Here is a 24,729-nt window from a genome sequence, read left to right as displayed (position 1 = left end):
AGTCATCCTGTTGGCCTTTTTCTGTAATTGCTCCACTTTAAATCAGTTTTGTTTGAACATAAGTGACCGAACTGACATAATAGTGTTGCTGAGATAAAAGCAAAGCCTTGTACAATATCAATAGTGCTTTCTTTTTCTCTGCTAGGAATAGCCTACATGATAGGTCCTAGAATCACATTTTATATGTGCATCATGTGGCTGTCTCTTCGTAGGTCTGCTGTTCTGGTTCTCCTTTATTACTGTATTTTCCAGCTGAGGTACTCCCAGTGCACAGTAGGTTTTAAAAAAAATTATGTCCCTACAATGTCACCTCACAATTTGTCATTGAATGCAAGAGTGAATAATCTTCAAGGTCATTCAGTCCCATCTGTATGATATTCCTGCCCTCTCAGGAATTGATCATGTCTCTCTCATTTCTTTTGTCTAGAAAATTAGTTATCTTATTAAATAAACTATGAAATTAGTCTGGCATCGTGTATCTTTGATAAACTGATGATGTGTTATATCCTATTTTTCTTTAATTTCCATGTCTTTATTTATTTTCTCCTTCAAAACATGTTCCTCAAGCCTTTACTGCTATGAAGATCAAAACTACAGCTTCAGGAGTAGGTTCATTATTTTGCGATTATGAATGTTTAAAACTAGCAAACTGGTACTTGGTCTTTTGATGTCTGAGGGGAAATTTTTGATGTCCGTTACAGAAGAGCGTAGTACCCAAGACTGGATTACTGAAGTAAGCAGCTGGAGAGCCAGTGGGTTTTGTGACAAAAATCACTGATATTCAGTCCTTTGATCTTGAAGCTTGCTCTGGCTATAACCAGAGAGATCTTGAAGGACTTGTGATTAGTCTGAATGAAAAGTGGAGTCTGTTGGAATTGTATGCAGTATTACTTGAAATATTTTAAGCATACCTTGCACAGTAGAAACCACCCTTGTTCTTCAGAGATTGTCTTTGGTATACTCAGTTGCCAGTAATGGAGATATACTGACCTTTAACAGTTACGTTTCCATGTAGGTTGCATGCTGATGGTCTTCTGCAGCAATTCTAACATTCCAGAGTTTTGGTAGCTGAACTGTGCTGCCCTGGAAGCCAGTGAGAGCTCCAGAGACTTAGTAGAATTCGTAAGCCAGTGCTGAGTACTTTTACAAATCTTGCAAGAGAGAACGATTGACAAAATGTTTTTAAAATTATTTTCTTAGGAAACATCAAATACAAACCAAACCGAACCTGCTTTTTAATTCAAGTAACATGTGTGAAGTCATGAAAGTAAAAATTCAGGCAGGAAAAATGCCAAATAGCTGACACAGGCTATTCCTTCAGTATGCTGAGCACTATGGTTCTGACCCAGCCAGCATTTAAACAAGTGCCTCTTTTTAAGCACTTGGGAACTTTTCTTTCAATGGACCTATTCACATACACAGAGTTAAACTGAGAAGTGACTGGGGTCACATTACTCAGCACTCTGGAAGATGAAAAGCTAAAGACACTAGAGCAAAAAAAAAATTATGACGCTCATCATAACTTTTTATTTCAGTTGTACCATTGACAAAGCAACACCTTTTTTGGCTGTATGATGTTAAATAAGAGAGAAAGAGAGGGAAAAAACTGGAGTTGTTGCCAATAAAACATTGCTGGAACTGCAGGAATTAATATACGCACAGATGTGCTCTCTCGGTTTGTTAAGTATTTATTTATAAAGTGGCTTGATTTCTGTATGCATGTGTGTATGTAAACATACATAGTTCTGACAACATCAGTAATGGCTTATTTATTTGCTGGAATGCAGGTCAGCTAGGAATTGTAGGCTTTGACTGGAAGGACAGACAGTATATTAATGACAGCATGTTTCTGCTATTCATCAGAAAGTTGTAAGATCCAAATGACTAAATGCTATATCGGAAGACTATAGCACAAGTTTAAAAATATTTATCAATCAATATGTAAATTTTAATGGAAGATGGTGAGATTGGCAGAAATGTATTGACTTGGGGAAATTTTAAAGTGGTTAAGCAAAGTACCTGAAAGTAGACTATTAGGATATGAATTTTGTTTTACTTTTCTAGCATTCCTGATTAGCTTACTCTGTTGATGCCCTTTGGGAGTTCTTGTTGTTTTACTTGACCAGCATAAAACAAATAATTGGAACTGAGCAAAGATCAGTAATTTTGTTTCACAGAAGATTCTGAGATTTTTGCAGTTTGATTTAATTCCAGTTTAAAACAAAAAATAAACACTTCTAACAGAATTGCTATTCTTAGATGTCTCTGTTTAAACTCCCTCACAGCAAAGCAGTGCTCTCAAAGACAGTTTCAGAGCCCAAGCTCCATCCTGGCGCCATACAGCGTAGTTGGCTCTGCTGGAGCAAGGTCCACATGTTTCTGGGGTCTGCGATGTGCCCTCTGCTGCCCATAAGACGTGTTGTTGGGGAGCCAGGAATCTAGAAAGCAGGCTGTTAGGTCAGCCAACGTGGCAAACTGTCACAAGAGCTTTGTACATAAGCTGGTGAGAACCAGGTAGGTGCTGCCGTGTTCGTAGAAAGTAATTTGCGCAAACTCTGTCCTAATTTTTTAGGTAGTTCAAAGAACAACATTTGTAAGGAATCTGCCAAAAAGAAAGAGGACACATTTTATTTGAATTAACCTGATGCATTATGGCCGCTGCAGAACAATACTATTTTCAGTGTTAAACTGTTCCATGTAACATAGCATGGATCAAGGAGTTATTCAAAGAAGGAACTGTGTTTCATTTATGTTTTGCTGGTTCAAATTTAGCTGCCTTTTTTTTTTTTTTTAATTGTTTGCCAGCAGGTACCATTTGGGTACTTGCTGGTCCAGTGTGACTTACTGGACACTGGTTTACCAGAGCAATTGCCCTATTTCCAAAATTTCCATCGTAATTTTTGTTAATTGGCAGGCTGAGATCCATGAAGTTATACTACAGTGGATAACTCTTTTTGTACCCCCTGCCTTTATCTGCAGCTTTTCATCATCTTGAAGATTAAATTGTATTCATAAAAGAATCTGTGGAATGGGCAAGTGATGTGATATTTCATGAGAATATATCCCCATGGGTGAATATTTATGTATCAAATTCATACATCTTGTGGCCTTATGTTATGAATAACATGTTGACCTTATTCATATAAATAAACAGCATGGCATTTCTTTACTGTGATGATTTATAATCAATATACATTTTTATAAATTTTTATCCTTTTAATGCAGACAAACGTATTTAAAGTCTAAATAACAGACAAGTTTTGCAATCCTTTAAAGTCCCTTTTTAAAATGCACCAGAAAGCTTGTATGTTTTCTAATTTCACCTTGCATTTTATGACTTGTCATAAGATACATCATAAAGTATTTTTACTGAACATTGAATCTGATGTATTTGAATATTTAATTCATAAAAAATTATTTTGATTTCCTATAAATATGCTAAGCTCAGCAAAATGTGGTGTTACTAATTAGAAAGCTGAGTTTTATAGGATGTCTGGTTGGTATGTGAGGTAACTTGTATTGCTACTTAGGCTTACATTTAATAAACTTTAGCTAGGAAAATTGTTTAAATTTCAAAGAAAAGATAATAAATAAAACGAGGGCATAGAATATTAATGTGAACTGTGCCTTTATTTTGTTAAAGCATTCAAAGTTAAATAGTGGTGGTCTGTTAACAATCTAGGGCTATTTGGCAAGTCTTTAAACTTACTCAATAATCAAAACATAAAAGGACAATGGAAACTTTTCACAATAAAAGAAAAATGAGTTAAGTACAGAAACCAAACAAATTATTCTCTGCTTTTTCTTGGTAAGGAGGTGAACTTTATAGGAAGGGCAGCAAGCTCTGAGTTAGGGTTGCCTTTTCCTGTCTTTGTTATAAATTACATCTGTCTGTGAAGAATCCTCTCCAGTTACTTCATGGTTCATGGCTACAGGGGAGGTGTGCGTGTCTACTGGAATGGAGCAGAGAAACACAGACTCCGGGGGGGGACACACCATTCTTTTAATGTTACTGTTGGGGGTTTTTTTCACTTAGGAAATGGCAATTCTTCACATTAATTTGCCTTACTTACTAAATATACAGATGGATAAAATTCCTAAGATGCCAGCTGTGTAAACAGTATATTAACAAAACAACTGTTTTCTTCAATGTTTGTATTATTTGTTCTTTGTATTTTGCTAGACTTTTGGAAGACTTCGACACCATTTAGGTTTAGTGTAATAATTCAAAATGTTTTTATTAGGCCTTAAATGGGGAAAACATTTGGCAAAGGGATGGACTTTATCCAAAGCATAATGCTTGATTCTTTCCTAAGAGTCCGAATACACTGCAACAATATTATGAGGCACCAGAAATGTGGGAAGAAGCTGCCAAATGGTACGGGAAGGAGAGCCATATAGTTGGGCTTAGTGCGCTCTTCATGTCCTCCTTTCCTCTACCTAGTGAGCACCTGAAGAGAGCAAGCCGAGGTAGCCCATGTGCAGCTATGCAGATAGGAGAGAAAGGGGCCATGACCAAGTTCCTGTACTATTTATTTCACCATTTGATCCTGAAGCAGGAGTCATTTACAGATTGAGGGTGAAATTTTGTCCTTCCAATCCCCTTCAGTGTGGGCTGATGGCCAGCTCCCACCAGCTCCAGCCCTCTGAGCTTCACTATCTCTTGTTCTTCTGTTTTGGGAAATAGGTTCCTATCTGTAATTTTCATTCATCAACCTTAACTAACCTAGCGCTTTGTGAGTCTCGCTCAAACCCACTGTGTTGCTTATAGAAGCTAAGACTTCGGTATGTATTTCCAGCTATTGCACTCAGAAAAACAACATCAAATAGGTAGACTATACTGTATCTCCTCAGGGTGGGCTTGAAAAGATGGCAGCTGGAGTCTTTTAGAGTGTTTAATGATTAAGACTATTATCTGAAGTATTTTATGGTTTGGCTTCCCGTTGCACTGTTGAAAATTTGGTGATGAAGTCATCCTGAGTCTCCTCTTGGCCAACTTAAAACAACTGAGGAGGAATAGTTAATTGTTTATAGCTAATATTTTCTTTTCTTATTTGTAAGAGTAGGCAGAATCTTTGGCTGACCTTAGGACACTAAGGTGGTGAGTATTTGTATGAACTTTATTTGCCCTTTTTTTTTTCCCCAGACTGATTTCACCCTCAAATTTTGTCTTTGTCTCAGATTGCAAAGCCTATGCCGGAGCCTGCATAGGTTCTGCAGAGTTACATTGCAGATGGTGCTGTGTCCAGGATAAAACCCAAACAAACATGGATGTTTTCAGCTGAAATACATTAACGTTGTGCTCTCCAATTTTTATGATGAGTGGTCCTTTTGATCTTTTTGGTTGGTTCTACAAGAATCCAACAATATTGTAAAACATTTTGCAGGAAATACTGTTACTACTCTCACAGCACAGAACATTTTGCATGAATTACAGCCTAATACATGTATTACTATTTTCTTAGTGTTAGAATTCATGTGCTTGGTAAAAGTTTTGTTGTCTCTGTTCTATTCAAATAACGCTACATAAGGAATGATATCTTCTGTGCAGTCGCTCTGTAGTTTATTTTGACTGTGCATATCAAATTTGGCTTGTGAATACAGTCTAAGGAAATGGAATAGATTTTAAGTGATAAAGATGAATGTTGCGTGCTTCATTTATAGCAAGGCCATCCAAATATGGTCTCAGAGTTGTGAAAACATCCCGTGCTTGAGAAGTCTTGAATTTTGCATTGATCAAGGCTGTGGGCAAATTTCAGGCACTAAAAGGCTGGAATTCAGGTCTGTGTCTTCAGATTCACAGAATGTTGTGTATCGTGAGTAGGTTTGCAATACATTGCAACCATTGACAACGTGTGTAGTGCTCTTATTTAATAAAACAGAGGACTGATAGGGATGTTCCTTGGAGCTTATTCTACTTTGAATATCTGCCTAACATTCTCTCAGAGTTTTTCTTAGCATTCATTTTGTATTCATGACACCCATTTATCATTTTCATCTCTGTCTGTTATACATTTAGGGCTCTTAATGATTTTCTTTTGTTCTAAGGAAGTTACTTTGCCAGCTTTTTGTATTCTTCAGGAGTTAAGAGGTAGTTTAAGATTTACATTCGGAGAAATGTTAAATTACCTGTAATGATCATATTTCAAATGAAGTATTTAAAGGTTTTACCCTCACTTAGGCTTGTTGCGGAAGACTATTTTCAATTTTTAGCATTACTGTTGTCCCTGCAGGCCTAGATTAAAAGAGATTGAGGGCTAGAGGCTGGGTTGCTGACTTTCTTTTTTTCTTTTTTTTTTTTTTTTTTTAAAGTCCTACCAGTGGTGAATTGTGGTGCCCTCCGGTGGGATTTCTAAAAATGTCATTAAGTTTCTGTCCATTTTGAGAAAGACGCTTTGAGTCTATTGATAGGTGCATGCATGCTGGTATGTAACTCAGTACTGAACCATTCATTTCTGTTTAATAATCACATTTAGTGTGAGAAATCAAGAAATTGTCAAGGTAGAAGTAAGGAGCCAAAAGTTACACATTTTGCTATGACAGAGATTTTATCTTTTGTCCCTCTCTCCTTGCTGTGCTTGCAAATATAGCTCTCTGAATTACTGAATGTAAAAATAATATCCTTTTCTTTGCAACCCTGGCACAGCAAAACACAATAGGAAAAGTTAAAGACAGGATTTCAGTCTTATCTCTGTGTTTCCTAACTACTGCTTGTTTGACTTCAGTTCCTACTCTTGTTATTCATACTGTTTTTATTGCAGTGTATTTAATTGTCTCTCTTTGTTCTGATCAATCCTCAGCTAAATGGGTAAATAAAAAAAGAAAGAGGGTACATAATCAAATTACCAGAAGTAATTGGTCAGTCCAAGCATTACTGGAACTTTGTAATGAGCGGAAAGAGCAGGGCTTTGGTATCAGAGTCATAAAGGCCAAGCCTTTAAAACTGACAATGCAAACACATTGCTACATTGGTACATTTTTTGTGAATTTAAATTACAAATTATTATGTGTAATCAGAATCAGAGCAGCTGAAAAATCGTACAGCATGGAATAGACTTATTAATTTTGGATACAAATGACAGACATTAGACAACCTTAGAAGTCTGACAGACTAGGAGAATCTTAATATCTGACAAGTGCAAGATAAAATAAGAACTTGTCTTCTGGATATTTTTTTTCTTTCATAGTAGCAGGAACATTACACAAACTAATAAGGAGCAAACTGTATGTATTAGAATAAAATGTAGAAGTCTGTGGTAAGGGAGCTTATTTAGGAAACAGGAAAGTTTAAAGACTGTACATTAAACAGCCAACAGGACATGGTATATTAAACAGGGGACTGTGAGTTGCTCTGGGAATTGGGAATTAGACACTAAAGTTTTTCAGTGCTCGATTGCCATTTTAATACATTAACCACTTTGCAGGCTATAACATGAATTGTTCTTGTTCCACTTTGTAGTGAACAAATACAATTAAAAAGACAACCTGCTTTCTTCCTTAGCACTTATCTGTTAATGTACTACAAATTTTAGAAGCAAAATTAATTTCTTAATCAGATAGGTGTCAATAACTCCAGCCTATACAGAAATACAGAATTTGATTTTTTAGTTTTATGGTCCTTTTTCTCTTTCTGCCAAATCAATTGGGGAAGAATGGATGAAGAGTAAGGAAAAGGTAGCATGACCGTTAACAAACTAAACCCTGCTTTGTGGAATTCAGTTGTATAAAAGGCCATTTTTATAGATTTGTGCCACTTACAGGATTCTGTGTGTCAAGCCCATTAAGATCAGTATGGCAGGGGGAAATTAATTAATAAAGGCTCTCATTAAGAGTACATTAAACTTGCCCAATGCTTCAATAAAGAGTAGTGGTGCTGCGGGGTATTGCAGTTTCATTTTTACCTGGGGGTCAGATTGATTCTGTCAACTAGTTCCCTGTTAAGACCCAATTTACTTGGGCTGCATAAAAACTTCAGTGTGATGCTAACATTCCGTTGAGCTCTGTCTTCAAGGAACAGTAATTTCTACTCATCAATGACATTTTGAATTTGAAAATTAAAGAAATTATTGAGATGGAGACTTTTGGACAAATTCATCATGGGATAACCCATGAGAAAGCTTTTAATGTCTGGGGATTTTTACTGCTCTCAGGTATAAATTTTGAGTGTGCAGTTAGGATTTACAATCCATTTCAGGTATCCTCAATCCACTGTACCCGAAGTAATTTTAGGGAATCTACTAGGATTGTATCTAAAATAGACACAGTACATTACCACGGTATGCAATGGTAGCAAAATTGGGCCTCAAGCTGAAAACTATTAAATTCCAAAATATTCTTGCAGAAATGCAAGCATCCCATATTTGCAGTTGTATAAAATACTGCTATAGCTTTGTGATGTGTGTGTATGTGTAAAAAGAGTAAAAAGTGCTGAATTAGTTCATCTTGTGGATCATTCCCAAATAAGACTTCACATTCAAAACACTTTAATTAATTTTACTTTGTATTTTCGGTAGTAAATTAAGGAGCCTAGTTAGTTTTCAACATTAAGAGAGGGTTGCTGCAGTATTTCTGCAATATAGCAGGAATTATATTTGTTAATATATTTTGGGAGCATTTAAATTCTAATCACACAGACGAAAGGAAATTTCAAGTAATGGCAAGTAAATTTAAATTACACAACAGTAAAGACTTTCATACCTTTGAAAATATTTCAGCACTGGCTTTTTTTTCACTCGCTTTGATTATCCATGATCACAGCAGCAGAATTCTATTGCTGTTGCCATAATTTCTAAAGCATAACTGTGCTAACATGAAATATGTATATATAGGTACATTTGCCAACTTGTTTTAATTTTTTCATTCACTTTCCACCTCATGTACTGGGAGGGGCTGCAGATCAGTACACTGGCTGAAGGAAAATGCAGAATTGTTGCAGGAGAAAATGGAGATATGCAGGCAACATTTGCAGAAAAAGTAAGCCTTTTTTTACTGTGATTTCAGAGTGAAGATAATTAGGTTTCTGTCCCATAAAACATGCCTCTCAAACCTCTGGGATCCCTCAGTACACTAGCCAGCATTTGCTGGCCATAGACTTGTAAGTGTCTCACAAGCACTGTGTAAGAGAGTATTTTTATGCCACATAAACTTGGCAGCTTTGCACCCATTGAACATTATTCTGGATCAGGCCTCACAAGCTATGTATGTCTAGTAATCTTATTCATATAGCTTGGCTTCTCCTGCAAGCTGGGTCTTGGCTAAAAGAGAAAAATGCAATACAAGACACTTAGTGACTGTGGAGGGGAGGAAGATTCTGTCCAAGGAAGCATTTTCCTACCCTTCTCCAGCTTGATGCCCTCCTGCCATGAGACTTTGCACCTCTTCAGCAGCACCTGCTCATTGTAAAAATGAGAAGAGAGAACTAAGCACCACTGTGACCAAAAATAGAATTCCCTAATTTTTTTTATTGCCATGTTTAACCTCTGCTCTTTTAATCGTATACATAGCAGGAGAAAGGGGATGTGCTTTAACAACTTGTCAGGTATTAAGCAGTGCAAATTTTTAGCTAGAAATCATGTTATCAGTTGGAAGTAAACAATAAGGCCACATACATTTAATATTTAATAAATTTTGAGTTATGCTATTCTTTTAATTACATTAATCAGGCAGGCTCCAACACTGCAAGCCTTAGGGCTTGAAGTGCAATTTCAATGCTTTGTAATAAATTTGCCAAACTTTGGGAAAAGATGAAATGGCTTAATATTAAACTTTTGCTTGATTTAAATTTTACTAACCCATGCACTTTATAATTCATATTTTTTCAGTGCAATGTACTGCCACAGCAGAACGGTCATAATAATAATTGTGAGTAAGCGTTCCTTTTGCACACAGGTTTTGCTTATAAACTAGATGAATAAAGAGGCCTGGAGTATTGAGGGAGTGCTAAAGGCCTACAGAGCCTTTCACTTCAAGGTCATTGGTTCGTGCACACATCATTAAAGACAGAAAGATAACATCTGACTTCTGCTTCATAATATAAATGAAATGAGTTAGTGGTGTCAGTGGAGACAAGGAGAGGATACTACCAGTTTAATAACAAGAAAAGAGGTAGGAATAATGCATATATCCAAAAAAGAGGCGGAATTGGGAGTTACCAAATATACCAGGCTCCTGTCTTCCCCTGCATGCAGTCCTAAGGGCTGTATTTGTTCTTCAGTCCGGAAAAGTTAGGAAGGTTGTAGCCACCCTGTTTGGTCTCATTTGATGTCATAAGCTTAATTGAGTTGAGCTGGGTAAATACTAGGTCGGAAAGGATCCAAGGAAAATGCAGGTAGAAGATGGTTTGGTGATGAAGTAATAGTGAACCTGGTTTGATGATGGTAGGGCACTGCGCAACAGGCTCTTTGAAGGAAGCTGCAAAACTGATATCCTGACCACTTGTCATTACCTCAAGCATATAAATCACAAGCAGAAAACTGTTGGCCACGGTGTCCTCATGACTGCCATCCAAGTTAGTAATTACAGCCTGCCAATGTTAATTCCCCACTAAAGTTAATCGAATGAGGTACTCTCTTTTGATCAGTTGTGCAGTGTTACTGTTGTTTAAGGCTTTTTTAAAGAAGTAGTTGCTTTTCAGTAATGTGATCCCTTTATGTGAGACCTCTTAAGAAGATTAGGTGTGTTTAGAGGAAGGAGTGTGTGTAACATGGCAGTGATTTTTATTAGCCATTTCATATTTAGTTGTCAAAATGAAGTAAATTGCTTCTGTCTACTGTTGTAAGAAGTGTATTATTTTTCCCTTTTGTTCTATGAACCACTGAGATTTTAAAGGGTACTGTTGCACAGCTGCCTTTTCTCTTCCTTTGGTCTTGTTGTCATTCTTTGTTTTGAAATCCAGGCTGAGACTGGACCCAGGATGCCTTTGTCAGTGTACATGTTTTTTAGTGAAATAAATTATTTCAACCATTGTAAAAGAGCCCTATGACTTCTTCTCCTTTCCATAATGGCTTTAGTTATGAACACATACAAAAGTAAAAAAAAAAAAAAAAAGCTTCCCATAAGTAGTTACTTTATTAATAAGCTGTCTTAAAAACATTTCATGAGTAAGAAGGGATATAAGGTGAGAAAGACCAGAGAAGGAGAAACTCAGCCTTCTAGGCAAGGGGAGATACAAAGGAGTTTGTGGGGAAAAATATAGAGATATGCAACACCAGCTTGGTTTGGTTTGTTTCTTTTGCCCTTTAGCCCTTGTTACTTGTATACTTAAAGTTTTTATACCTTTGGAAAAGGTTTTAGTCACTGGTTTTTTATGGTTTTAATATGTGTATAGATTGAAAATATTTAATCATATCTTACATTTAATGTGGTATTTTCTTTTTATTCTCAACACTTGTCTAGAGCAGAAAGCATTTTTCGAAGAACACGTACCTGCCTGAGCCATTGAATTAGTCTAATGTAGCGGTTGTTAATTTATAGGTGGTTTCACTTAATTGTAATGAGGAAACGCCACTAGAAGACTTTGTAATAGCATTTTATGAATTAAATTGTGGTTTACTTGTAAATATGTGATGCTCAGTGAAAGGATCTCTGAACTTTCCTGAATTTTTCATTCAATAACCATAGCACCTGTTTGTTTTTATGGGGAAAGTGAACTTGCAAGTATTTCATTGAAGAGGCTTAGATGTCTTTTTGAGTTAATATGTCAAAGGCTTCTCTATAAAAATGCATTTCAACCTCTAGGTATCCACACATTGCAAGAGTATTATTTCTTCTTGTAAAAGATTCCATCTAAATTTACATCATAACTTTATTTTTGGCAGTGACAGTTTAAAACCTAATCAAGGTCAAAAAAAGGAACTTGTCAGAGGTCAAAAATAAGAAATTTTTGCAGTAGTCCAGGGGGAAATGTACACAGTTTATGTCAGTGCCCTTCCTGAAAGAAAATGTGGTAATGAATCCCTCACTTTGCACTTTGTTTCTTTCATCTCCAAATTTGAATAAAGAACTTTTTTGACATAAAAATCAATTAGGATTTAAAATTGTTGTCATCTCTGTAAGAAAATGACACAGACTTGAAGTAATTAAAAAAAAATAAATTCTTCAATCACAAATTACGGCAACCCGCAATATTTTGTTGGTGGATTTTTAAGGTTTGAAAGAAAAAAATTAGATCCATTGGAACTTTTACATTTCGAAATGTTAGTGCATCAGCTTTATTGGAAAAAGCTGAAATTGTTCAAATGACCTCAGTAAAACAATTTGGACTACAATTCCCGGAATGCTTATGAAGCTGACATGTCTACATGTTCTTAAAAAGTCATAATCCATCATTCTGATGCTAGATCGATGGATTATGACTTTCTGATGTCAGATCTGTGAATTAAGGCTTTTTTGAGTACAGCCTGCTATCCAATTATTGCCTCTGTTCGTATATTATAAATCATTATTCCTTCACTGGGTAGTCAGCAGTTTCTATTTCCTAATGTTTCAGACCCTTCTTTTTTTAGCCATTGTGGCGCTCCCATTGAGCAATCAAAAACAGAGAGTGCTGACCTGAAAAATAAAGATTCTATCACAGCAAATTGTTGAGGGAACAACATTCATTTCTAATTCTTGTAGTTTCTGTTGAAATAAAGGGAATTAGATTAGATTGAAACAAATCTCATCCCCTTCCTGCACAAACAAGCAATATAATAAATTAGCACAGAAGTTGTTGGCATGTATTGACTTCATTTTTAAGCGCTCATGCCTGAGTTTCTTAAAAATGATGCTTTCTTCTGATAAGTTGATTTTTTTTTTATATGAAGACAGATCAGCTTCTGATTTAAAGCTGAAATTTGCCAGCATGCTACCTTAAGTGATTGTGTCTATTAGGTGGTGTTAAACTGAAGTTCCTTTGAATGAATTATTTATAGAGTTAATAAACTTACTTCTAATGCAATGGAGTATATGATAAAGGTAGAAAATGCTTTACTGTAACCAGTTTAAGTGCATCAAATCAAAATGTATCTGAAACAACTTTATTAAAAGATATTCAGAAAAAGAAGAGCTATTTTAGAACCTATCGTGAATCCAGAGAAGTCATTAAATGAAACATAATCATGCTGTGTTGCAGAGTTATCTCAACAGATTTCTCAAGCTAAGGGAATTTAGGTCTAGTCCATATGTGGATGGAAAAAATCAATAGTATGATCTTCTCGTTGTTGTTTTTCATTTCATTTTGCTGTACTGATAGTTCTTCATTAGGATGCAGTTTTCACACTAGACGGCTGTGCATAAAATATGTCCAGTCAGTACATTGCTAGCAGAGTTGTTGTCAAAAAGGATCGTAATCGATGAAAGGGAGGGTAGTATAATGAAAGTGGTAGAATTCATCTTTTATTAACTATTTGTTCTAGCCCTGTGTCTGTCGAGAGAGAGTTGTCACAGCGCTGGCTTGTACCACAGTTTCTCCTTTGGGTGGCCACGTGGATTCTAAAATCTGTTTCTCAAGGACTGTTTCTATGGCACTTTCCTGAAAAACAGATTTGTGTATCTCATGTTACCCCTGTTGCTATTCAGTCAAGGATGTTATCTGAAAGCACATGACAAAGTTAACATAGTATTTTGCATGTCCCGTCATCAAATAGTCAGGGGAGTAATGCTTCAATATGCTGTAGTTTCTTTCTTAAAGGAAGACATTGTCTTGGCATATTGATCTCATTCCTTATTGTCTATTCCAGGAGCTCTAGATGTTAATGGCATCCTTGCTCTCACCTTCCTTTTCCTGCTCTCTCTCTTCCACATTTTCAGATTTTGGCCATTAAGACTTCCAGGGTGCTGCAGAGCATTAGAAAGAGCTGGTTTGTTGGGAGAGCACAGAAATAGATATTCCATGAATGCTTCTGGAGAAAACACGATTTCAAGGGCAAGTGCCAGCACAGGGATGGAACCACCGGCGCAGCTTCGAAGCCTTTCTTGTTTTGGGTAGCTTTCCAATGTGAGACAGCTTTAGAGCCCAATTGTGCTGATGGGGAGTCTAGCAAAGCTCCTTCTGCCATCCACGGAAGTAGGCTCCAACCCATTTTGAGGTTTCCTGTTAAATGCAGTTGCCCACTAGATGGAGACATTATATTTCATAGATTAGTGGATATACAGATGGTAATCAAACCCACCAGCTGCTGCCGGCTCTTTCCAGGCACCTTGCCAATTTACTGGCAGTATGTTGACTGGGAAGCAGACAGTGACACACTTTGATCGAAATGCTTGTATGATGATTTTTTTTGTTGTAATATTATTGTTTTTTTAAAAAATGATAAAAGAGATCAAGATGTGTATCTTGATCAAAGGGTACCGCTGTCTGCTTCCCCATCAGCAACTTCTAATTTATAGAAATCAGATTGCGTGGAAAGCAATCAGCAAAGGTTTGAGGTCTTTCTTGTTCTCACTGCCAAGACATGCTGACAAGTGAGAAAATTAAAATCAGAGAAGGTAGGGAGAGAACTAGTAAAACATTGGTTGAAAAATAATTATTTAATGTTCACAGTTTTAATAATTTTAGGGCTGTAAAAAAAATCCAGTTAAAGTGCTAAAATTGGCTATTGCTTGTATTATAAGAACACTTTAAGATCTTTCTCTGATGGAGGATGTTGCTTTGAGACTAATTTACCATTGAGAGACAAATATATCTGTTAAGTTACTTGTTGTCATGGAGAAATAACCTGTCTCTGGTTTGGGGGCCAAGTTTTTCAAAGGTATCTCCTATCAGCTCTGTTTCTTCCACATGGAGCTGTGCATCCAGTGTGATTTATTAGGGTGTATACATGATATAATGAACACCTGCAAAGAGCACTTAAACCAGTCACTCCTGTAAATGTGAAGATAGTGTGTGCAGAGGAACTATACTGAAAGTTTGTCTATTATATTTGGTAAGGTCTTTTCTCTTTAGGGTCTCTAGTAGGGTCTTTTCTCTATTCAGCCCTTGGTATTGAATCCTTCTTTAAAAGACATTTTTTGGTTTGGATTTTTTCATCCTTCTAGGCTTCAACAACAATTAGCAGTTACATATACATATATGTGTGTGTGTGTGTGTGTCTATATGGATTGCGTCGGCTGGAGAAAGACTGTGTTTCGGTGCATAGGTGAATATTTCTGGCCAACAGAAAAACACAAACCCAACGGCAGTGGTGAGAGTTGCTTCACATTCTGCCAAATGTTAAAATCAAAATAAAGAATCGTATGACAGGAGGACCTAGGATATGTGACATTTTGTCTAGATGGAGCAAGGGATTATCAGAGGGAAATAGTCTGACGTAGATAGAGAAGTGAATAGGGCCCACCTCCAGAAGTCTTTGGAGTGCCATCTTTGATACAGTCTTCAGGTTACGAATCTATTGGAAAGGGAAGTTAAAATCTTGGTTTGGTGACAAGAGATACTGTTGGAGCCACACTAGACATTCAGCTGCTTCATGCAGTCCGGCATGCTTCGCAGTTGGGGCCAAGGGGGAATTTGAGACTAGAGAAATAAGTGTACAGTTCAGCATTGCACTCTGCTACCGGAGTGGTGAAGACGGATCTGTTCAGCCCCACCGCCTCTCCTCTGCGTGAGACAGTCAACTCTGTTGCTAGTTGCTTCCCACCACTCCTGCTCTCCTCCTCTGCACCTTGACGCACAGTTTTCCCTGAGCTGCTGAATAAGTCTTTCCTTCCACAGGACCAATTTAATTCCCGTGTCCCCATGCACCCCGCTTTTCTCTCTGTTGCCAGCTGAGCTTTCTAGTCATCAGTGATTTTTCTACCCTCTCCTCGACTTCTCTGCTTGGCAATCCAGACACATCTGATGTTCCTGATAGGTGTTCTCTTCTGAGGGTTGGATCGAAAGACAGGAGCTTCAGAGTAGGCAATGTCATGTTTCTGGGTATAGCTATGCATTCTTAAGAGAAGGTGCTGCTGTTTGGCGTTTGCTCCCTCTAGGTACTTAGGATGTTGCTATTTAGGAAAACTGCCAGGGAAAAGGTGCTGCTAAAAGGAATAAATAGATAAATCCCTTTGACATCATTGCTTCAATTTTTTCCATCAAAAGCTGACACATTTTCTTTATCTCATCAGGCAAACTGAGTGCAAACTTTATGATCACATTGTGTTTGCCTGTTCTTGTAGAACGGAGTGTCTCAAAAAGACAAAACACAAGGGGAGGAGAGGAAAGCCTATAGCGTACAATTCAACCCAGTACCCTTCGTGTTCACTTTATCGCCGACTCAAGATCTTTCACTTCAAAGTTTGCTCTCAATTCTGACTTGGGTTAAAATTCTGTATGATTGTAGAAACATTCTTTGAACAAATGTCAGATTTGTTTGTTTGTTTGTTTCTTGCGTGTGTGGTAATTTTCTAAAAGATAAAGTTAACTTAGAGGTTACAAGGGATAAGTAGTTAAGTGAGTGTTGGTTTGTTGGAGTTTTTTATTTGGGGAGAAATTATTCAGTAGAAATGCCTGTTTCTTCTCATGTGTTTTTTTTAAACAAATTTTGAAATATCCACATTGGATTATACGATTTGTCATGAGCTTCCTAACAAGTCAAAGCAGAATGAAATTTATGCGCTTTTTCACCAGAAACCATTTCATGCCCCAACAGAAATGGAAATGACTCTTCTCAGAAACCTTCCAAGTCGAAGTGGGAGGAGATAATCTGTAAGACGTTACCTTCTCAAAAACAACTTCACATCATCCAAGGTGTGGTTGGCTTTGGCAGTTTACCAAGAGGAAGCTTACTAGATTTCAAGTCGCTCACCAAGCCAAGCTATGCTGAAACAAAGCTTTGTTTAACTCTTGCATTCACCAGACTAACCCTGCCCCTATCCACAACTGCATTTTTATTTAATGTGAGTGACAGTATGATAAGATAGAGTTAAAACTAGCCCCAGCATTCAAGCTGAGATCCAGTATAAACAGATTTATGAACATGTACTGTAATAAGGAGAGCCTGCTTACAATGGGGTATGAAATTCAAGTGTCATATAAGGAAGTGGTGGTTTCTTTTGAGTAACAGGCTATGTTTAGAATACTGCAGATTCAAGTTATATAGAAATGCAGTTGTAAAGAAGTACTGATATCTTAGACTTATGTGGGGTTTTATGTGTACCGATCAAATATTCTGGTGTTAATCTTCTGGTGTGAAGATAGACTAGTTTCACATAGAGAGGTGACTGAAAACTGTAACTCTGAAATTTGAGAGAAAAATTGGCTTACTTCTGCATTCCTAAATTGGGAAAGGTATGTTAAAAACTTAATTTTGATAATAAAAACATGAAAAATAAGTCCCTAAAATAGTGTCGAGTCAATTTTCTGATAAAATAAATTTGTTTTCCTATTTGTGATTAAAATGACCTACAGTCAGATTTTTTTTTTAACAAGGTGTTAATTAAAAATATGGAAATGGATTTTAAAAACATTGCAGTTCACAGTGGAAGAATTACCATAACTGATTTGTTCTCAGAGCCGTGCCTGTTTTGAGATGTTTTTAAGATGTCTAAGTTACTGGTTGTTTTTCTGCATGATTGTTTCCAAAGCAAAATGTGATTCCAATAAAAACAGTAATTGAATTTACAGTCCACAGGACAAATTGTTGTTTTAACAGAAACTTACATACTCAGGCAAAGACTTTATGTTTTAGGTCTAATAACAAAGAACAGAAGCTCCCCATTTTTATGTGACTGTATATCCTGAAAAGTTTTCTAATGTAGCATATTTAAAAAAATCTATATTGTAGTTTTTAAATTGTGTGAGCAATTTTTTTTCCCTCTTAGCTCAGAATCAATATTCTTTAGGTTGTTGTTTGTTGAGTTTTTTTAATGCAACCTTTTAAATGTTAGAGCAGCTTTTTTTCTGCAGCATCAGCTAGGGGTGAATCAATATAGACAAGCCTATGCCCATCTAATGTACCTGATGACTGAGCGGCATTTAGAGAGCTTGTTCCTTTGTCATTTGGTGGTGCGGGAATGTACAGAGTATGGGGCAGTTGTGCAAGGGGCTTGTCCGTGACCAGTCTTGCATAGAGAAAATGCTGGTTTCAGAGAAAATGGATAGGAAGGGAAGACTGTTCAAGAGTGCCGGTAGACAAAGGCAGGAGATAGGACCTCTGTCCAACTTGAGGCAGTGATTACACATTACTGTATCAACAGCAGAAGATTATTTTTCTGCTGTCAGACTATCTCAGCAGGAGCTCCCAATCACTTCTTGCACCCTTTTTGTTTCAAAAGTTTCTTTTAAAGTTTTCCTAGTTTGGGGGGGAATCTTCTTGGTGCCTTTCTTTCATGTACATTGTACTCATGTTTAAAGAAAGCCCAAAGCCTGTGCTTACTGAACTAAGAGAAATCTGGTGGGGTATCATGCAGCTCCCAAGACACATGCCTGCTCTAACTGGTGTGTACACAGCATGAAATGTGCCAGAGGTAGACCTGCATGCTGGAGATAGGCATGTCCACATGAGCATTTTTTGGGCAGTCTTAGGGCTGACCTGAAGCCCTGTGGAACAGTAGTAGTCAGTGAGACATTGCTGCATCTTGGGTGTAACACCTGGAAAAACCAGCCCAGGATGGTGCCAACAGCTGTCTGACTTTTACCATACGTGCTCAGGGCTGCAGGAGGAACGTGTGGTGCTGTTAATCCCCGCTGAGTTTTTACAGTGGTCCTTTGAATAAAAAACGGGAATATCTCATATTTCCCAGCACCAGGCAAACTGGGGAGCCCGAATGAAGCACCCAGCTTTCCCAGGTTTCCTGTATAGTCAATGGGAGAAGTAACAGGCTGTGCCTGCTGTGGTCCAGGGCAGGCATATTAAGCGACTGTTAGGTTTTTAATTTATCTTAGTTGCTCTGACTGCCGCTCAGGAGATGCAGTCTTCTTTGTGCTTACTACAAGGAGGGGGCTTAGGGGGTTGACAAAGCCCCTAAACCAGGTGTGATGAATACCATCCCCCTAAGCGATTTAATTCTTATAGGCCATTTTGTTGCCAAAGGCACATGCTCGCATGCAAATTGATTTTCTGGAAGTGTGAGACTGCAGCAAGTCTTTATAAAAACGTATGAAGCCTCCTCTCAGAAAGAGGTACCAAAATGCACCTGGCCAAGTATGCTTTCACATTTTTATCTTAAAGTTTTCAGCATTCATATCAGATCTTTCCTAATTAAATGATTTGGAAAAAGAGATGCAGAAGGAAATGTAAAGCTCTGGCCTTATAAGGTGTATGCCACCTAAATATTAATTAGACTGCCTATTGTGCATTGGGTTCAACAGAACCTACTTTTATGGTTTTCTAATGTGATCACATGAGTAATAAAAAAAAGCCTTACTTTTTTTGATATTTGTAGATCCAGCTAGATGAGTACTGCGGGAAAGGTTCTTGTGTTTTGGTTGGGGTTTTTTAATGGCTTTAGATCCTTGTTGAGTATACCTGCACAGCCAGAATAGGAGCTGCCTGCTCTCTGTTTGTTTGATGGGTGCCCTTGAAGTGGAAAGATGGGGTTGGCACTTTGAAGAGTCCTGACGTGCAAGAGTTGTACTTTCAGGCATTGAAAAAAAATCCTTCACCCGTCCCTAAAAGTCTGTATGCATTGTTTTTAAAAGGGTTTTGCTAACCTCAAGCATTTAAAATGGTGAGGCAGATCCCCAAAAATCATGAGAGTTGCTTAAAAGTAATTATTGTTTGGTTCCTTTTGCTTGCAGTTTAGTTTTTGAGCTTTCAAGATTCATGTTTTCATGTTCTCAGTCTTTCCTCTGCAACCATAAGGGCTAGACACTGACTTTATTTTTAAATGAAAGCTGAGATTCTCTTGTAATCCCATAACTCCAGGAGATTTGGCAATTCTAAACACAATGTGAATTTAGAGTGACCATTCCAAGGTGAATCATTTAGTGATGTGTCCTCAGCATGAAAGCCAACTGGAGATTAATTTTTTTTTTTTGGACCTTTCTTATTTTGTCTTTGTAAATAATCTGTGAATTGGTAGTAATAACTGGAAGCTTGGTAAAAGCAGAAATAGATGACTGAAGCCCCATAAAATCGGTTTGGTTTTTTTTTTCTTCTTTTTTTTTCCGGTATGTCAGGATATTCTTTCAGAATCTAGGTATTAAGGGCATTCTGCATTAAGGTATCTCTAGAGAGGAAGGCTTTGGTTGTTTTTGTAGAAGCACCCTTTTCTACTCAGTCGAGCATTAAAATTGGCAGCAGTTCCTGGAGTAGCAAGAAAATCCTGGTTGTTGCCCTCGTATAGTTGCTGAAAACAGTAAGAGGATATGTAAAAGCTTTAACTCCAAGGAAAAATATTTATAACTCTGACAGTGTGTTTCCTTTACAATAATTTATGGGCAAAATGTAGGAAAGGAGGTACACAAGCTATAAATAATATTCCGTATGTAAACATAATGGCAGTAGCAAATTCTTTTTATTTAAAAATTAATATTGATGTTCATTAATATAAATTACCACATTTCAGATGACTCTGATGTCCTTGAGGCCAGATGTCACTGACTGATTTACAGCTTCCTGGGGGGGAGGAGGAGATCCTGTTTTGTCAATGTAGGCACCAAATTGCTTCAGATAGTTATTTTGGACTAGATTAATTACTGAAGTATTGTCAACAAAGTTGATTCACATCTCAGCTCAGAAACATGGAAAACTCTCTTTAAAACATACTGACTTGAATTCTGAAATGCAGGAAAAAGAGCATAAAGTATACCTTTGACTTAGTGAACTTTCTTCTCATTTAAGAAATAGTGGTTTGAAAACTCCTGCCCAGGAACATGCACACAGAATTTCCATGTGCATCATTAGCAACTGGGGAACATACTTCAGAGGCCAAGTTTAGTCCCTCACTGATCTTAATTCTACTTTAAATATTAACACAAATGTGTACAGTGAAGGCGTTCAGAAGGAAGCTCTGCCATCTTAGTCACGCTGCACAGATCATATATCTGGATTAAGTTTTTGAGTGCTTCATAATATCCTTCGGTCCTTTGGACCTCGCGTATAGCATTGCTGCAAAATAGGATGGCAAATGTATTTGTAGAGCTATCAGCAGTCTCCCAGAAACCTCCTGTGGGAGCGCTGGCGGGCGATGCCTCAGGAGGCAGGTAGGGTGGATTTGCTGCGTTTGCATATGCTGGCAGGTTAAAGGGGGGCAGTGGGAAGGCAGGCTGGTTAGAGTCAGTGTGAGACAGTGCATCTCTGTCCATTAGTTATTCATTCAAATTCAACCACATGAAATACACTCAGCTAACAAACCATATCTTGTAAACGCCTTTTATTCCAGCGACTGAAATGCAGCACATTTGTAGGTGTGCAGCTGGGTGTGCTTAGCATGAATGGCAAACTAATGTAAATCCTGTATGAAATATTTTGTTTCACAGCAAATCTCACATATAGAGGAGAGAAGGCTGTGCGGGTCTCTGGTAGCATAAAGTCCTATGGCATACAAGTAGAAACTACACAGATGATATGAATATAGAGAATAACACACAAAGAACACCCTTTTTTAAGTGAATCTGTCATTCATATAAAATGTATCTGTATCCATTGAAAGGCCATTGAAAGGCTTTGAAAGATGTTACAAAGCTTTAGAAACGGTCCGTGCTGAACATGGGATGTTTTTTCCAAGCCTTATAAATAATTATTTTCCTATGTTTGGTAAGATTAGCTATAGAGAATTTATGTTAAGGCTCCGTGGAGAGGAGTACAGAATTTCAGACAATATTAAGCTGAAAAGGTGGTTTAAAAATGTTTCTATGATACAAAAGCCTTGTATCAAAGAGACAAATACACCACCGCCTCAGTCTCTTTTCTCATTTATGAAATAAGTAAGCATAAACTATAAATTCTAATTTTCAGCAAGTATGTTAGTAAATCCAAACTGACCTTGACCTTAGCTTTGCTAATTTCCAAACTCTGATATTTATTCCCAGAGTAGATTGTTTCCCTTCATACCACATCCATAAATACTGCAAACCTTTCCAATGACTTGAATTAGAGTGTAAGTAAATAGCTGGTTTTAATCTACATAATATTTTGAGAGCAGACGTTCTGTGCTATGACTATTAAGATATACCCGGCAGCCATTTGTATAATACTAAAACCTCTTACATATATTATTAAAAGTAATGCTATCAGCCAGGGCTTGTTTTATGCCACAGAAACTTAAAATAATAAAATACAGTGTGGATAAAATCTGCAATAATAGTAACTTAAGCAAAATTAATTTAAGTAACAGATAACATCTGGGGGAAAATGTAATGGTATATTGGTAAGTTATGCAAAGCTAATTTTATAATAACTACCACATCTGTGGAACTCATTTATTAGAATGCTTTACCAATCTTCTTTCCTGCCATTATTCTGTTTTAGAAATTTTCCTGTATACTGTTTTATTGTCTTTGCTCTGCCTACGTTTATAAAAAGGTAATTTACTAGCTCTCAACAACAAGAAAAGTATGCGGGTTTACATGCAGGACAACATGACACTTTTCATACTTACCTCTCTTTATGTACATTTTTACTTGAAAGAATTCCAGAGAAAAATTGTGGCATAGGCTTGTACATTGAGAGCAATGTTTGAACACCAGCTACAGTCCTCAACTGTGATTACACCGAGGCTTGATGCAACTGGGGTGGGAAAGTAAAGGTGATGCTGAATGATATTTCCCACATTAACCTCTGCTAAATGTTAGAGCAGCTTCTAGCCTGCTCTAACTTGTCCAGCTTCAAGTGGCCTTTTGGCATGCCACTGCACCTAGGAATTAGTAAGAATATTGCATTTAACTTCTGCTCCCTCCCGTCACTTTCGGAGCATCCTTTTATCTGCAGCTGACACCGATATGCCCTCTACATTTGTGCAACTGCCTTACGATTTCTTTATGTTTGAATTCTCATGGACCCATTGGACTGCAATGTGCAGGAAAATATTGCCAATTAATTTAAAGTCATTATCATCTTGCCAAACTGTTTCTCCCATTTCGATAGTTATATTGATTCAAGAGGACACTTTGAGTAATACGTCTTTGTCATAGTGAATAATGCTCACATAATGACAAATCTTCAAGAATTTCAAAAAGGAGGATGAATTTTTTAATGTAGGTCAGTGGAAGTAATTCACCATAAATTTACTCAGACTTCAGAAACTAGCAACATTTTTTAAAGCCACTGTAACTGTATAAAACTTACTGTGTCTCCTTCTCTGTTTTTAAATAGATTTTACTACAGAGCCATTGGTGCTATTAAACATGAGGTTTTGTTCAAAGGAAATACAAAGACTTAATTGTGTTTTTTAAAGGAAAGTATTGCATCAGAAGGATTCATTTAAATACGTTTGTTGGCTTTGGGCTCTCACCACAATTCATTCGTTCTAATTTTCCCCTGGACTTGTTAAGGACACAATGTATAGGAAGGACCAATGCAGAATGGCATTTTTAGGTCACTATATTTTGGCTGTAAACTGTAGCACTGCTCATAAACTTATTATTACTAAACAAAATACTTCATATTCTACATTGAAGTTACACAGTCTTTTAAAAAAACTTTTGGCTGAATGTTGAGGCTATTACGGCTCATTAAAGAGACTAGTTCTGCTGTAATTTAGTTATTTCTTAATGATCCAAGGGTTATTATTAGACACGGAACAGATGAGTAAAGAATGGCTCTCTTTAAAAGGATGCAGTGAAGTAAAAATATTATTCTAAAACAGAACCTCTGAAAATCTTATCCATGCTACAAAAATGTATTTGATCAGCCCGGAATTGATTTTAAAAACCCAGTCTAGGTTTTTTACATTATTTCATTTTTTGCAATTTGGACTGCAGGGAATAAATGGAATAATGATTTAATCTAAATAAAGAAAATATTCTGAGTGAAAAGTTAACTAACTAACCGAAAAATGTTATTTTAAGGAAGTAATTGTGAATTCTCATCCAATTCAGCTAATATTTTAAAATGAGAAAATATAAAGTAAGAAATCAGAGAAAATGGGATTATTTGCTAAATCAAAAGAGCTCTAGTTTAAAAAAAAAAATCAGAATTTGAAAACAAAGCTTCTTTTTATTTTAGAAAGAATAACAAGCAGCTCAGCTTAAGGCTTTGTCATTTTGCCGCAAAAACTAAACTTTCTGACTATTCCTTTTGTGAGTCTGTAGGCACTAGCGGAGTGCTGTAAAATTTGACTCACGAGTGATACAGGAAAATGCTTCTATAAAATCTGGTTTTCTCCTCACTTAAATTCTGGAAATATTTCTGTCAGCCTTTTGGGTTCTTATAAATATGGGCTAATGCTGTCTACCTTTTTTTAGTGAGCTCACACGACAGGGAATCTTGAAGATAATGACAGAGCCCAAACATAACTGCTGAAAAGCTTTCAGGAATACAAAAGAGATTTTTAATGCAATAAAGCGCAATGGCTACGTCTCACCATTTATTTTAAATTTTTGCTATCGCTGTTTTCAAATGTATAGAATCTTTAATATTTTCAGTATGTTTAACTGTAGCAAGTAACTAAATAAACCAAATAGCAACCTAGCTATGATTTCAAAGGTATGAGGAAATTAATTTATGGGAGCTGCAATTACCCTGATGTGAATTAATGTGGTTGACTTACACCATCCAAGCAAAATCATGTTTGTAATAGCTGACTCAGAACTGGAACATCTGCCTGGTATTCTCTGTGGGCACTTCCCATTGTAGGGGCCCCAAATGTACCATTTTAGTGTTATACCTC

General features: G+C 36.9%; 1 protein-coding gene across 1 annotated transcript in view; it reads left to right on the top strand.

Moving 5' to 3' along the window:
• The window catches only part of CABCOCO1 (ciliary associated calcium binding coiled-coil 1), an 81,805-nt gene that overhangs the window by 13,532 nt on the left and 43,544 nt on the right, over window positions 1–24,729 (top strand). The gene's annotated exons all lie outside the window — the stretch shown is intronic.

Source organism: Accipiter gentilis, chromosome 9, assembly GCF_929443795.1.
Source record: "Accipiter gentilis chromosome 9, bAccGen1.1, whole genome shotgun sequence".
NCBI lineage: Eukaryota > Metazoa > Chordata > Aves > Accipitriformes > Accipitridae > Astur > Astur gentilis.
Note: the sequence above shows the minus strand (reverse complement) of the source record. Positions and strands in the feature narration are given on the sequence as shown.